The sequence below is a fragment of the Cavia porcellus genome, unplaced genomic scaffold, assembly GCF_034190915.1.
Source record: "Cavia porcellus strain 051 isolate PalLab524CR breed Dunkin Hartley unplaced genomic scaffold, mCavPor4.1 scaffold_15, whole genome shotgun sequence".
In the NCBI taxonomy this organism is placed as follows: domain Eukaryota; kingdom Metazoa; phylum Chordata; class Mammalia; order Rodentia; family Caviidae; genus Cavia; species Cavia porcellus.
Window position 1 is genome coordinate 22,934,034 of NW_026947498.1, and position 15,757 is coordinate 22,949,790.

At 40.4% G+C, this 15,757-nt stretch overlaps 1 protein-coding gene across 2 annotated transcripts in view; it reads left to right on the forward strand.

The window, feature by feature from the left end:
* Positions 1–6,330: 6,330 nt before the first annotated feature.
* Nrip1 (nuclear receptor interacting protein 1) overlaps positions 6,331–15,757 on the forward strand; it is a 77,262-nt gene continuing 67,835 nt past the window's right edge. For both annotated transcript variants that reach the window (XM_005003428.4, XM_003469325.5), the window contains exon 1: positions 6,331–6,705. The gene's annotated coding sequence lies outside the window, so the exon portion shown is untranslated. The remainder of the gene's footprint in view (positions 6,706–15,757) is intronic.

The window sequence follows — 15,757 nt, forward strand, 5'->3', positions numbered from 1 at the left end:
TGCACAGGTGATTGAAAACATTTTACTTACTGGTCATCAGCCTACAAGGAGTCTGGATCTGGGCCTTTTGGAAAGGGCTGCACACCCCTCTGAAACCTTGGGCAGTGGAGCTGATGACAAGTTGAGATGAGACTTAGGTCTTTTTACTTTGTGTGTATGTGGTGAGGCTAAAAATAGCCTGTTCCATGCATTGAAGAACAGTGTATATGTTTGTTTGGGAAATGGAAGAGGCAGACCTTGGCAGAAAATGCTAGTCTACTAGGGTGTTTTTAAAACATCTCTACAAATTATTCTATACACCTCCCTTTCAGAGACCTTTCCCCTTAAGTGCAGAATGAGCCCAGTGATTCACTTCTAATTAGAATGAAATGGAAGTAATGGTGCATGAGTTAGAGACTGAGTCACAGAAGACATTGCTCTTTCTTGGATTGCTTCTGTTAGCAGAAGTTAGCTACTGCTGTATCACTGTGAGGTAGTTCAAGCAATCTGCGGAAAGCCTCATGCAGTGACATCTCCAGGCCTTCTGCAATAGTCACTGGAGGGAGGCTTCCTAAAATTTTGTCTTCCAGAGACCTAGGAAAGCCTTTATGTGTCCACAAGCCTTGCCAGCTTGCTTCAGGAACATCTGGCTAGGCTGATTCTGCAATTTTTATTCTCAGAATCTTTGAGGGAATAACTTTTTCTGGCTTTGAGTCCCTAAGTTTTGAGGTGACTTGTTAGCAGTGAAAAAGAATAACACAAATAATTTTTTTATGTCTTCCCCTTCACCTTTTCCCTACTTTTTTCCCTTCTTTCTCCTGCTCTACCTTTCCATTCCTCTTGAGCATAAAATAGTATTGCATTGTGTTAATAATTTGTATTTTCCTGATAACTAATTATATGGAACATCTTCTTATGTCTCTCACGGGTATCTTCTTTAAAGCAATCCTTATTCAGAAACATTGCTCATTTTTTAAAAAAGGCATTTGTTGTTGTATTATTGAGTGGTAAGAATTCATTCTAACTACAAATCCCTTTGTAGATATATCATTTACAAGTTTTTTCTCCTTTTTTGGGGGGTTGTCTTTTCATATTCTTGATGGTAATCTTTGAAGCCCAAAATAAATCCAGTATAACTATTTTTTTCTTTTGCTACTTGTTCTTTTGCTGTCATATCTTAGGAGGTTCTGCTTAACCAAGATCATGAAGTTTTACCGCTATGTTTTCTTTGAAGAGTTGTCTAGTTTAGTTCTTACATTTAGATGTCTGATCTGTTTAGAGTTAGTTTTGTATATGGTGTAAAAGATACCAATGTCATCCATTTCCATGTGTATATCTAATTATCGGACCATCATTTGTTGAAAATACTATTATTTCCCCACTGAATTGTGGCAGATCTTGAGGGTGCTGGTCTGGGGGGTGTATTAGGTTGTTTGCATGTATATTAGGTTGAAGATGCAGATCTTGAGGATTCTAGTCAGGGTGTATTAGGTTGTTTGCATGTGTATTAGGTTGAAGATAATTTTAGTTTGGCTTCTGAAAAAGATAAATCATACAATATTTTTATGCTTCTAAAACTAGAAATCTAAAGTAGATAATGTCTATATTTCTTTTGAGAATCAACTGCACAAATACTAGACATAGAATTGGTGGTCAAGTTAATGCCAGCTGGATTATATCAGCATGGCATTGAGGGAAGATGCTCCACCTGAGGAAAGTTGCCAGGATAAATAGGTGGAGAAGAAGGGAGGTGTTGAGGGTTAAGGAGGCATTGTGGGTTCTCCTATGAGTTGCTGTTTGAGCTGTTGGTTCTCCTGGAGACGCTCTGGTCCTCACTTGAGCATTGCTTCCTGGCTCCGGAGGGGAAGACATGTGCCACTTGGTCTCCAGGATGAACTCGTCAAGCTGCTTCCTGGCACATACCCGACTGTGCTTTTCGGAGGAGGAGCTGGGGCCTCCTTGTCGCTGAGGATGGCTGTGTTGCCTTTCTGGACAGCCTTGGTCTTGGTTGTGAGTGTGACTTCTGGGCTCCAGCGTAGAACCCTCATCCCACCAGCACAACTCCTTCACCCCGCTGGCATGGACTTTCTGGCTTCTACCACTGACCCTTGGGGCTTCCCAGCACAGATCTGTAAAAGAGACTGGCGTGAGTCCTTGTGGACTCTGGACCTCCAGTTGGACTCGTGGGAGGCATTGTCCTGAGCTCTGGGTTTTTATCTGGACTCATGTGGGACATTGCTGTGGGATTTAGGCTCTTGACTAAATAATCTATGTCTCTGGTGCTGCAGATAGATTAACTGCATTTTCCTGTGTTAACTCCCGGTGACTATTATAAAAATTATACATTCCATGTCCTAATCCTAATTTTTCTCTGTGTACAACCCCTAACTACAACACATATATCGTATTTTCGTTATAGTTTTCTTCCCTATAGAACTCTGAATAACTTGAAATACTGATGTGTTCATTGCTTTAGTTGAAGGCTGAGTAAATCTGCAAATACAGGGCCATCCATTCATAATACAGATGTGTTTTTTGTGGAAACCTGAACAGAAACTTTGGTACTCATTTCTGACAAAACTTTTTAATGGAATCTATTTACTCCATTCTACATAGGATAAAGTTTGTGTAATAGTCTCAATCATTAGACATATTCAACTGATACATTATCAAAACTGACAGATTGGCATCTCTTGGCTTTTTGGATCACTCTAGATATTTTCTTGTTTTGAGAAGGCATCATTCACATTTGCATTTCATTGAAGTATTTGCCTTTCTCTTTCATATTTTATCTCTGTGTACACAATCATTGTCAGACTTCTTTCTTCCTTTTTTGAGACTTAGTTTTCAAGATTCATTTTAGTGTAGAAATCGAATGCCCTCATTTTGCCAATCCTTGGCATGCAAGTCCTACCAAAAGTAAAAGGTCTCCAATCTCATTAGAAAAAAGACTGCACAGTAACCTGCAGACAGGGTGTCTAAATATCTTGAGTTTAGTTCCTTAGACCTTTGTCAGCACTTATGGAGCTGCCCTACATCTTTAATGCTGTAGCTTCAGATAGGTGACTCCCCCAAATCAAGGCTCCAGAGGCTTTATAGTCCTTAAATGGATGTGAAAAAAATTAAAAAGCAATTCCTTGGGCTTCCAACAGCTAGGAAGATGCTCGAATGTAACTAGCAGAGAGGTAGTTTCATGTTATAGGGAAATCTTTTGTCGAGTTAATCAACCCAAATTTATAGCATTTTATTTCTGCCATAAAGACAGTTTACATTTACAGTCCACCACTGGAGTTAATAGAAATAGGAGTAGTTGTAACTACAGTATGGTTAATGAAAACACAGTACATTAAATGTAAACTTTGCTGATTCTGTAATTGGTATGAAAGCCCAGACATATGAAAGTGAGCTTTACAACACAGCACAGTTGAACAGTGGTAAGTGATACAAATAAAATATTGGGGCCTGGGATATAACTCAGCAGCATAGCGCCTGCTTGGCAAGCCCAAAAGGTCCTGAGTTCAAATCCTGAAACAAACAAACACAAATCTTGGACTTAACAAGGTTTAGATTTCCATTTTCCTTTTTTTTTTTTTTTTTTTTGAACCAAGGATTGAACTGATGAACTTGTACTTGCTAGGCAGGTGCTTATGCCACAGAGCTAAATCCCTGGCAGGTTTCCATTTTAAGAAAATGTCCTTTATATCGTTAAAGATTTCATGCATTCTCTATAGTGTCTTGAGACAATGGTAGTCAGTAGTCACCTGTATTAATATTAGTCCAAATCAAGTTTTCAAGGGTATTGGATTAGTAGTCTTCAAAAGAATAAAATAATGTAAAATGTTGAACTAATTATTGTTTATGCCATACACACTGAAATATTTTGGCTATATTGGATTAAAATGCACTATTCAAATTAATATCTATTTCTTTGTACTTTTTAAATGTGGCTGTTCAACATTTTAAAGTTACACATATTGTTCACATTAGTGGCTCACTTTACATTTTTACTGCATCACTGTTCAAGAATCTAATAATACCATGACTGTACTGGATGCCTAAGAAAACAATCAGTTATATACATTTCCCCCCTTCAGATCATGGTTTGTTCTATGGTACATAATATAAATTCACTATTTCTTAATGCATTTTTGTTACATCTCATTGTTGTTTAATAGTCTGTTTCCTCTCCTGAGACCTCCTTTCCACTTGGTCCACTTGGAAAACTTTTTTCCCTTTGGTCAAATGGTCAGCTAAAGTATTACTTTCTCCATAAAGTATTCTCTGGACTCCTTTATCCTACATCTGCACCCCAAATGGAAATAAACACTCTATCCTCTGGGCTGGGACAGTATCTTGGCTGATGTCTGCTGAATACTTGCTGTCTGCTGAGCTCAGGCATAGGCAGTTGGAAGGAGCCACATGTGGACAAGAGTGATATGGACCTTGTGGCTGTACTGCTTGCATGCTAGAGTAGAATACCACCTAGTAAATGTGCAGTACAAAGTGACTTGGAAAATGCTGTACCGGAAAGATGTAGAGAAAACATCAAAAGCATAACTTTTCCAAACTACATCTTTGCAGCAGACAGGTACATTGAGCCGATATGATAGCATTTGACCCCACAGAACTTATATATCTACATACGTAAACTAAATGGTATCTTTTCACATCACAAATGGTTCAAGATACAAGTTACATATAAGCATTCTTATATTACATATATACCCCAGGATACTTGCAGTGACTCTCTTATCCTGGAAATTTGGGTATTGATTTTTTTTTTATTATTTAAAAAAAGAACAAAATAGCCTCTACAAAATTAGCGTGACACAAGAGGTGTACAATGAACACTATGGCACTCTGAGGAAGAGTTCAGGATTCTAATAATGTATTCCTATAGGGATGAGAAGATTAACAACAGCAAACAGTGTGCAGCTATAAGTTATCTAACACATGGCAGTGGATTTTTAAAATTAATGTTGGAAAGTAGGTCCAATACTTGGCTTGTTGAACAATCCCAAAGATCTAGAAAGTAGATAAGCAGGAAGAATGCTTTTGAAAGCAATATTTAAGTAGTCCAAATATCTGTCTGGAAGTCCATGCACTAAGGTGCCTGCGTCTCTCTCCTTGGTAAACAGATCTCTTGAGCATGGACCGTATTTCATTCTAGAGTTGTGTCAAATGAAGGTATCTGGATGAAACTAGAAAGTGCTCATCAGAGGTAGCAAAGCTGATAGAAGGACAGCACATAGTAGGTGAGAGAGGTGATACAAAGGCAGAGGTAATCACTAAGTCATAGCATTCTGGAGTCCTTCAGTGCAGCAACTGCTAGCTTATAAACCTTTGGGAACATTCCTAACCCCTAGGAAGAAGTTTGATATAGAATGTGAACTCAGAGTATTTCTTAAGTCCATTATTAACTTATTACAGTAATACTTTTAATGAATGGATAACGAGTTTTCAAGAAAGTGTCAAAGTCCAATAAACTCTTTAAGAAAATAGAAACACTTATAGTACACTTTAGATCTTTGTATAACAGTTGAAAAATGCAGAGTTAGATATAAAGAAATTTGACCCCATAGAAGGGCCAAGGTCCAGTTACGCAAACCATCATTTAACTGGAATAGTTTTGCCTTGTGTAGATCTTGTACAGATGATATACCATAGAAAAGCAGCCTTTACTAATTTGCCTTAAGCAGATTTTGAACTGTGGTATATGCAAATAACATACTATTATATGAGGTTTAAGCTATATTAGATAGCAACCGATTGCACAGCTGAATCTCTAAGATAATGTAAAATAAATGTTTTAAAATGTATCTTTATCAATTAAGCAGAATTCCTACCATGTGCCCAGCACTGTGCCATGAGCTGAGTTTACTAAGAATTAAAAAAGCTGCTTTCACTTTCAAGATTGAGAAGGTATTCCAAAGCTCATTCATGTTTTTAAAGGTGAAATTTAAAATGCACGACAGCAGCATTACATAACAAGCATAGAATACTGTTTTCTGATTTGGATATTTTTTAAAAAATGCATTACCAACTCTGTTTCCAAATTCTTAAGGATATGAAAACCTGCAAATGAGAATGTAGTGCTTCATTCGCTGGTAAGTGTTTTAACACAAGCATGCCATTTCAGGGTTTAGGGTGCAACTCAGCTGTACTTTAGCCTTTTTGTGTCAAGGGAAAATAATTTCAGCAACCATACTCATTTACCCCGGTAATTCCCCCCCCCCCCCCAGGGCGAGTTACCAAAAACCAGATGACAGAATCAAAAAGAAACCTGACATCTAGGGAGGTGTTGAGAGGGCGTTAATAGTTGTAGTGAGATGTTTGGTGAGCGTCGAAAATACGATTTTAACACAGCAAATAAAGGAGAAGGGGAAATTAGGGTTTTACGACTCTCCTCCCTCCACTTTCTCGCTGTACCAACTGAGCCCCCTCCAGTTCAGAGGCGGGTTCAGCGAGATTAGGCTGCAGGAAACCGAGCGGCTTCACGGAGCTGCCTCCCCGGCCTCGTGATGTAATTGTGATTTCTCATTCGGAGACCGACCGAGGGGAGCGGCTGGGGAAGTGGCAGCCCTGCTGTTCCTGCCCGGTCGGCGGGTCAGGTCCTTTCCGGGATGGTGTAGCTCCGCTGGAGACTTCGCAGTGACAAAGCAGCTGAAGAGAAGCCCGCTCCTGGGTCCTACGTCCGTCCAGGGAGCCGAGCGGGGCGCTCCTCAGGTCTCCTTCCTAGTTCTCCCCTCGCGTCCCCACACATTTATTCCTGGGTGCTGGGCGTGGGGTCAGAGTGACCTGGAGTTACGGTGCCCGTGCCCCCCGGCAGCGCAGCACACAGATTACCAGGCGGTGGGAACTGGGGGTGGGGGAAAGGGAGCCGTAGGAGCGTGCCCGGCGCGGACTCGGGGCGTGCAGGGCGCCGGGTCCCCCGCGCAGCCCGGGCCTCGGGACCCCGTGGGCGCCGGGGAGCTGTCCGTGTGGCTGCGCGGAGCCCGGAGCCCGGGGCGCGGCGCGGGGCGCGCGATCGCCAGCTCCCCTGGCCCGAAGCCCCGGCCCGGGCCTCCGGGGTGCCAGCGGGAAGGGGCGAAGAAAACAAACCCGCAGGCGCAGAGCGAGGGGCTGCAGACTCCCGCGACTCCCGGCCCCCGCGCGGCGCTGTCCGGCGCGGTGACAATGGGAGGGCGGGGGAAAAAAGGGTTAAGAAACTTGGCTGAAGAGCTGAATGGCGTGTGGCGGCGAGGGGAGGGACTGGGCCGCGGCGGACTCGGCGGAGGGAGGAGCGCGGGCGGGTGGCGAGCGCGGCGCCCCGAGTCGGCCTCGCAGACATTGCAGCAGAGCCCCGAACGCGGGAGGCGGCGGCGGCGGCGGCGGCGGAGGCGGAGGGACGACCCGGCCCGCGCCCGCCCGCCCTCCCGCCCGCGCGCACCCACCCGTGGCCTCGCGCCCGCGGCTGCGCTCGGCGGCGCTGCCGCTCTGAGGGAGGAAGAGCTCGCCGGCGCCGGCCCGGAGGACGCGGCGCGGGCGCCTTCGTGGAGCTGCCTGCCGGCGCGGAGGCTCGGAGCCGCGGCGGCCTCGGTGAGTGGCGACCCTGGCCGGGGGCTCGGAGAGCGCGCAGCCGCGGCGGCGAAAGCGTTGGCTGGCAGGGCCGCGGGGACGTCGGGGACGGCGCGGGCGGCGGGGTGGAGACGGCTCGGGGCGCCGAGGCGCTCGCCTCCCTGCGGGGCCGGCGCTCCCGGGACTCGGGCTGGGGGCCCCGCGGCGTCCCCGCCAAGTTGTGGAGTTGGCTCGGGCTCTCTGGCCCGCCGCTCCGTGCCACCCTGGGCCGGGGGAGGCGCGTGGGTGCTCTGCCCCGAGGACCGGGTCGCGGGGCCAGGGTCGCGCCCTGCTCGCTGCCCCCTCGGCCCGAGTCCCGGGCGGGCGCTTCTGGTCGCGCGGCTTTTGGTTCTGCTCCCCCTGTCCTTGCTGGCGCCTCTCGCCGTGATGCCTCCCTGCCCCGTGCTTGCCTGGTTCCCGGCCCGGAAAAGTGACCCGGGCCAGGGACAGCGCTGGCGGCCCCGGCCCCGGCCTGCCGGCACTTGCTTGTCGCCTCCCGAGGGCGAGGCTCTTGGATCGGAGGCCTCGACCGGGCTCGCGTTCAGAGTGAGCCCTGTGCAAGTAGTGCGGGGAGGCTGCTTTTCTCTCCGATCGGTGTCCTCCTTTCTATTAGCGAACGTTGTTTTAGAGTTTTCTGTGAATACAGCCTACAGATCATCTTCCCATCCTTTCCCAAGTAGTTTGCAAATTTAATCGGAGTTGGTGATCAGTTTCAAGGAACAAAGGAATCAACTGTGTTTTAGAGCCTGGGAGTCAGTGACACATGTTGATCTCAGAAGCATTCCAAGAGTTTCTACCTTCTGTCACGTTAGTAATATAATTGGATTCTCAAGGTAGTAAAAGAAGAGCAGAATGATAATACTTTTACGTTAAAATTTTTTAAATGTGTCATTTTATTTTTAGAAAAATCAAGATGTTGCTAGGTGTAAAAACTTCCAACTCAGTTGATGCGACTGAGTTGGAGTTTGTCTTTTGTAATGTAAATGAATGTGAGATAGGAAGGGAAATAAGGTTTTTAATAAAGATTTTAGAGGTTTTTAATAAAGATTTAGAATGTGTGTGCAAAGTAAAAAAAAATGATCGCCATACACATGCATATGCACATACACTTACTGTGTTTCTTGGGATAATTCATAAAGGAAGGAGGTGTACTAATTCTTTAAAGTTATGAATTGCATCGAACCTACTTATTAGAGAATCATAGGTTTGGCAAGTGGGTGGCATTGTCCAGATGCAATTATTCAATGTTTAATCAGCAGTTTGCGACCTTTCTTGAAGAGACAGTGAAGTAAGTAGATTATTTAAACAAATGGTGTTTCATCTGCCTGGCCTCTAAATGTGGGTTGCTGCCTGGAGTATGTTGAAATGTTTTTCAACTTCCAAGTAAGTTAAATTGCTCTGGTTTTGCCCTGTGGTTTGGTAATGTCAGTAGAGTTTAACTGGTTTAGGGGCAGTGGCTTTCTCACCACCAGTAACTTTCTCTGCTTGGGCTTAATTTCTAGAGACAATGAAGGGGAATCAATCAGTGAAGCAGCTTTTACCCTGCAGACTGTAGCATTGGTTTCACTAGGTGGTTTCATAGTGGAGAAAGTCTTCCTTCCAAACTCAACCCTTGAAAGTCTTCTTTCCAAACTGTGTGTGTGTGTGTATTTTAAAGAAGACTGTTGTTGCTTTTACAGAAATGAATTTTTTACAGTGCCTTGGAGTAGTTGAAAATCAGATTTAATACCTATGGGAAGACTTAACCAGAACCAGTTTTTACATGTGTCTTCAGACTGTTAAACTTAGATTTTTCTAATTTAAACATTCTAAAATATACGAGTTCCAAATAGAGAAATGTGTGTCGGAGAGGCTAAAGGCTTTTTCTGGCTCTTTGAGTCTTAACTGCAAAACATCATGGTAAAAAATAACCTATACCACCACCTAGAGTCTGTTTGTTAGTTTATTGCTCCTAAAGTTTGCATAAATTGGCATGTCTCTTGTGGTTCTGATATAGTCAAAATATGATTAAGAAGTGCAGGCTTTGGAAAGGCCATCCAGGAGAACAATTTTTAAGTCATAAATTGCAGGCACCAATTTAAATTATCTGTGCCACCTTTAGAAAAGAAAATTATGACATATCAAGTTGAGTGGGCTAGTCTCCAAAAGATATTAATTCAAAATAATTTAAAACAGGGATTTTCAGGTTGTGTTCCACTGTAGCTGTAACTGCTCCCAGATTTTCTGTTATTATTAAGGATTCAAGAAAACTTACAAATAAAGTGCAATTAGGACTTTTTGAAGTCCATGTAAAACAAAGCTATCCTAAATATATAGGGAAGCATTCATACTCTGGAAATTCTGAAAGTTCAAAGGCTACAGTCCAGAGAATTGAGAGTGAAATCAATTTGAAATAAGGTGGAGTCTGTTTTGGTGGTAGGTTACATGTACTAAAGCAGTCTGGGAAATGGGAGACCTTAAAGAGGCAGCTCTGTTGCCATTTGACTCATCACATTGTCCAAGGAAGTAATATTCCTCCTTTAAGTGCTGTAGCCTGATAGAAAGATGGCCTCTGTGATCTTTAATTAAATACCAGTTGAACAGAGAGAACTAGAGCACTGTATTAATTCTGTCAAACATCACTATTTTAGAACATTGAGGACAACTAAAAATGAATTAACTCATATCTGAAAGCAGAGTTTTATGAAAGGTGACAGATGAGGCAAAATATGTCAGTTTAATGGAACAAATAGGAAGATAGGGAGATACGCTATCCTTGGCTCTCTAGAAAGATGAAAGAGGAGCTTAATATTAATTGCAAAGATTCCGTTGGAGACTATCACTGGAGCACCAAGATGTAGACATAATTTTAACTCAGAGTGGTTTAGGACATACGAAGTTAAAAGAATCATCTTTTCGGTTTTAAAACCTGAAGATTATAAGCAACTTGTTTTAAGTGTTCTGGAAAGGCAGTAATAATTTTGTGTGTCAAAAGATAACTGTGGCCAGTATGGGTTTAGAGCATCTTATTCACTTGAAATTGTGATAGGATCAGTTCATTTTTGGCTTTTCAAATTTTAATTGACTGACAGTTTTTAAACTACAAGTTAATAGAGGGTTTAGCTTCTGTGTCCTCTTCCTCCTCCTCCTTCCCCTTTCATTCTTTCATCTCCTTTTTCTCTTCTTAACCTTCTTGCCCTGTCCCTATTCCTATTCTCTCTTCTCTAAAATAAACAGTTTCTATTTTTTGAATGTTCTCTTCTTTTCCATGTAAATTGCTTTAGTTTGTAGCTTGCATTTTTGTCTGTGGTGGAGTGAAATTTCTTTCCTCTTGTAGTTTCTCTACCTGCCCTTTAGGTGGTTGGTTGATAATCAAGAGTAAGTTTTGTGTCTTAAATGAATGGCTTAGGTTTACATGGATGGCCACTGAGGAAAAAGCATTTTCTGTTCTTAGATTTTCGTGTACCCTAGTTTCCCTACTTGAGAAATGTTTTTTATTAAAACCATTTTTTTGACTACTGTTGAAAAGATAAAGTTTTCAACAAAAATGGTAGGATGACTTTCAGGGTGTGTGTCTTTGAATCTTTGAATTAAATTCTTCAAGATTAATTTCCTTGCATTGTACTTTTTCAAGGGAGTGCAGATGGGTGATGAGCACACTCATTCAGTAGTGTTTAGGTAATGCAACAATCAGAAATACAACACCAGGATGGTCACTAGACTTGAGAAGGTAAAAACCAGGAGTGTCATATGATGAAGCAGGCCAATGGGATGGAGCTGAGGATTATGTCCAGAGGTTGGAATGAACAAAAAGTAAATGGAGGAGAGAGATCATGTTTCTGTATCCTGTTTGCATCTGATGCTGAAGCACAGACATGAATTGCTGATGGTAATGGATTCCCTTTTATGAGCCAGCAATATTATATAAACAGTGGTTGTTTGGGGGAGAGAAATGACAAGTTCCCCATTTACTCATAGGCGCATTTTATTTTTGAATGTTTCTTAAAGATACCTGAACTAGGGAACCAAAGTTGAGTACCACAAGGGAACCAGGAGTTACAGTTTGTTTGGAAAAAATGAAGGAATATTGGATTGATTTTCTTTAATCTGTTTAAAATCTGCTGTTTTCTGAATGACTAGGTCAACATGAAAGACAGTGGTTGAGTTCTGAAGTTTGGGTATTAAAGCGGAGAATACTTTTATAGGATTTTTGATAGAGATAACGATGTAAATAACTACATAAAAATGCTTTCTTTAAGCACATTGTGTTGTTCAAGGTAGGGGGAAAATTGAAACTAATGAAACTGTTTACTAGGCTTTCCTTGTCAGTTACTGTATCATTGCCCATGTATGTTTTTCTTTTCCTGAAATTTAATGTTTACCATAATGACTCTGAAACTGTAAGATTCTAGATAGGAATTTATTTAGATTAGAACTTTCATTTTGCTATAGGTGTGAAAGATAATTTTAAGTTTTCATTATGAATATAGTTTTGAGATGAATGGGAAGTTTTGCTAGTTTTTGTAACTATTATGAACTTGATATTCATATTGATCCGTACAATTTCTCCCATGTATTACAAACGAAGCATTATGAAATTTGTGGTATTACAAGTTATTAATAAACCTGAAACATAATTTTCCTTCATAAAACTGAGAACAAAAATAAATTTTTAAAAATACGATGTTTCATTTACATACATTTTATGTATGCTAGCGAATAAATATTTAGCCTAGAATTCTAGCAGTAATGTAGTGCAACACAGATTTAAAGAATTTAGAAGGCTGGAAACTCAGAAATGGAGAAGAAATTCGCCCTTGAAAAAAGTATCCCGAGTGTATTTATTTGATAATCTCAAGGTCCCCCCCAAAAAAACTATAATATCATTCTGATTTATCTGATTTCTTTTCAGTTGAAATAATTTCAACCATACCAGCATACATAAAAACTGTGACTAGAAAGGTGATTATGACATCTATCTATTCATCCATTCTTCCTCTGTTTTTCCCTCTTTTCTTTCTAATTCAGTTACAAGGACTGGGATAGAAAGGACTTTTTAAAGGAACTTGGAAATGTAATTGCTTTTCTGACATGGTTACAAGTTGTGTTTGAAATTATGGGCTATCATAATTTGCTCTCCCCAGAAAATTTTTAGCTTGTTACACCTGACAGAGTAAAAGCTTTATTTTAAAATCCATCTTACCTCTGTTTTGTTTAGCGCCAAAAAAAAAAAAAAAAAAAAAAAAAAAAAAAAATAGAGATCTTAAAGGATGAAAGAAAGATGTCTCTATTTGATTTAAATTCTGTGTGACTAAGTCCACAGTTACTATTCAAGAAATAGTAAAGTGGATGCCTGCTAGCAATTTGAGTCCATACATCCCTGGGACAGGACAGCACCCACTGATAGACCTGATGCTGGTGTTTATTAGGTGGAAAGAGTCTTTCACCCTTGGAGTTCCAAGTCAGAAAGTCAACCTAACCTGTTGTATGATAGTCAGGGCTACTTCTTGTTTCCAGACCTGTAATTTTCATTTCCTGAAAGGGTGAAGGATAGATCTAGAACTAAAGAGTTTGAAACTTGTGTTGTTGATATTCTGCTTTGATTGTTTATTTTATACTGCTTTTTAGCTCCTGAGGATAAAGCTCTAGTGACAGCTATAGATGAGGGAAAACCTTAAATCACGTATAAAGGCTACTTAACATATGAACATGTTAAATGCATTACTGCATTCAGACTCACGTGCTAATTTAGCATTAGAATAATAGGATGGGAAATTATATGTGTATACAATTTGAAAATTAAATCATAAAGTAGTGTAAAGTGTGGTATTTAATGACAGGTGGATAAAAACCTGGTATGTATCAGGGTGCAGTCAAGATTTAGAAGTTCATAATCAAGTTTAGTCAAGAATCAGAATTTCAAAATAAAACGTGACTTCTTTCTTGAGTGATTGCTGTAGAAACAGAGAGATAATATTTAAGGGGTGATAACTGGTTTGTAATATATACTTTTTAAAGTTTTTTTTTGATTCCTGAATTTATGAGTTTATCATAATCTATAATAGGGGGTAGATTTATACACTGGACAAGACCATCTGGGGGAAGAAAAGAGGACAGAAGGTGGAGGACATTAAGAAAAAATATTTGGAAATGTATAAACCACTTCAAATAGAAAATAAACATTCTCACAATGAATTAATCGCAGTTACTTTTTTTTCTAAAGGGACTGTTTGCACAGTAGTCAGGAAGGCTTAGTTTTGATTTAAAAAAAAAACATTAAAATAGTATTTCTGTGTTTTTATTCCTTGTTTACTTGTTTAGTTTAGGTTGTGCTAGTAAACCAATGTATGATATATGTGTAGATAAAAGAAAAGTGCTTTTATCTCCCTGGGCAACAACATTTGCTGAATGAGTGGATTAGATTTGATTTCTAGATCTGACATTCTGATTCTTCAAATCAAGATATGCTGTTGTTGACAGTAAAATGTAATGACATCAAGTCTGTGGTTTTTAAAAGCAAATATGATGGATCAAAAACTTGGAATGTAGCAGTTTGGTTATTTGCCTTTTCCTTTCTTTTTTCTTTTTTTATTTTTTATAGAGAGGAGAATCAGCAAAGGAAGAGAATTGATATTCCGAGGACAGCTGCTTTTTGCCAGGCATTGTGCTGGCTGTTAATATACACACAGTTTCACTTCTAACCCTTAAATTCCCTCTAAGACAAATACAGGTATCATTTTCTCTGTAGATTAAAAAAACCTTGTCTGAGAGATGGCATAGTAGCTTGCCTGCAGTCACACAGCTAACTTTATTGATAATTTGATTTTCAATGAGAACATACTGTCTTTCAAAAAGAAAACCAGTGACCATCCATCTGATTGAAGAAGTCATCAAAAACTTTGCCTCCCCATTTGGTATCTCCAAAACTTAGGCCTCTTATCCTAGCTTGCTTTCTCAAAAACCCATTTCACTGGGAAGGCACATTGTGGCCAGTTGATGCAGCAGTTTTTTTGTTTTTATTTTTAAAAAACAGAAACAACAACAACAAAAAAAGGATAGAAATGATACAGAATTTCAAAAAAGAAACAAAAAGTAGGGAATTAACACTAGATAATATATCACATATTGTAAATGATGCAGAACTTCAAAAAAAGGCAATTAACACTAATTAATATATTCCACATTGTTTTTGTTAGTTCTCAGGCGGGGTTTCCCTGCTGCCTGCTCTTTACCAGAGGAAAATCTAGCTGTCTGGAGTAGAGATACAGGCGCTTTTCCCTCCCGTGCTAGCTCTGGTGAGGTGTGCCACAGAATTACTGCAGTGTTCTTTGAGGCAGTGAAAGCAACTGTGTTTCTTGATATAATTCATTAAAATAGCTTGTCATGGTCTTAATCCGGGTGTTCCAAGGCTAATTATGTTTGTCCACTTCAAGGAGCAGTTGTAGCAGATTCATTGCCCTAGCCCTTCCTGGTTGAAAAGTTACAACTCTTGACTATTACTTTTCTTAACATGATTTTTTTTTATTGCCCTATCTTCACCCACAATAATTTATAAAGACTATGCCATGGTAATAAACTGGTCTTGATAATATAAGGAAAAATTGATAATGTATTTGTGATGGGTTGGAAGGAAGCAGAAGTAGAGAGCTAAGGAGGAGTTGCCCCTCCATTGGGGGTAGACTTTGGAGAAAAGGAGACGTTTGACTTAGGGAGGTTTGTAGCACATAGTATATTTTTACGTGCACACCAGGCATGTGCTTTTATTGTTGAGGCCCTGAGAAAAGGAGTTATAAACCTCTTTATCTCTCTTTACTTACCTCATTTAAAATTTATGGAATTTTGAACCCAAACACTCTAGATGAGTCGTTCCCTAAACACTGAAAGATATGAATTACAACTGTATTGGAGACAAGATGCGTACTAAGGTACATGTACATAATATTTACTAGTCTGGTTTAGATTTTGTATGCCAAGTAAATGTTGGAAAACAAAAGATTTGTGTGAAAGCTGTAAAGGAAATGTTTTGCATCTTTGTTTTATTAAGAGAATATATTGTATTTTTGCCAAATGACAAGACACTGTTGAAGTGAACAATCTGGGAAAAAACGTTGCACTTCAGATATATATTTATATGATTTCTCTAACCCATCTATGACATTTAAAAAATTATTTGAAATACACTGAATCTCTGTGGTGCCAACCA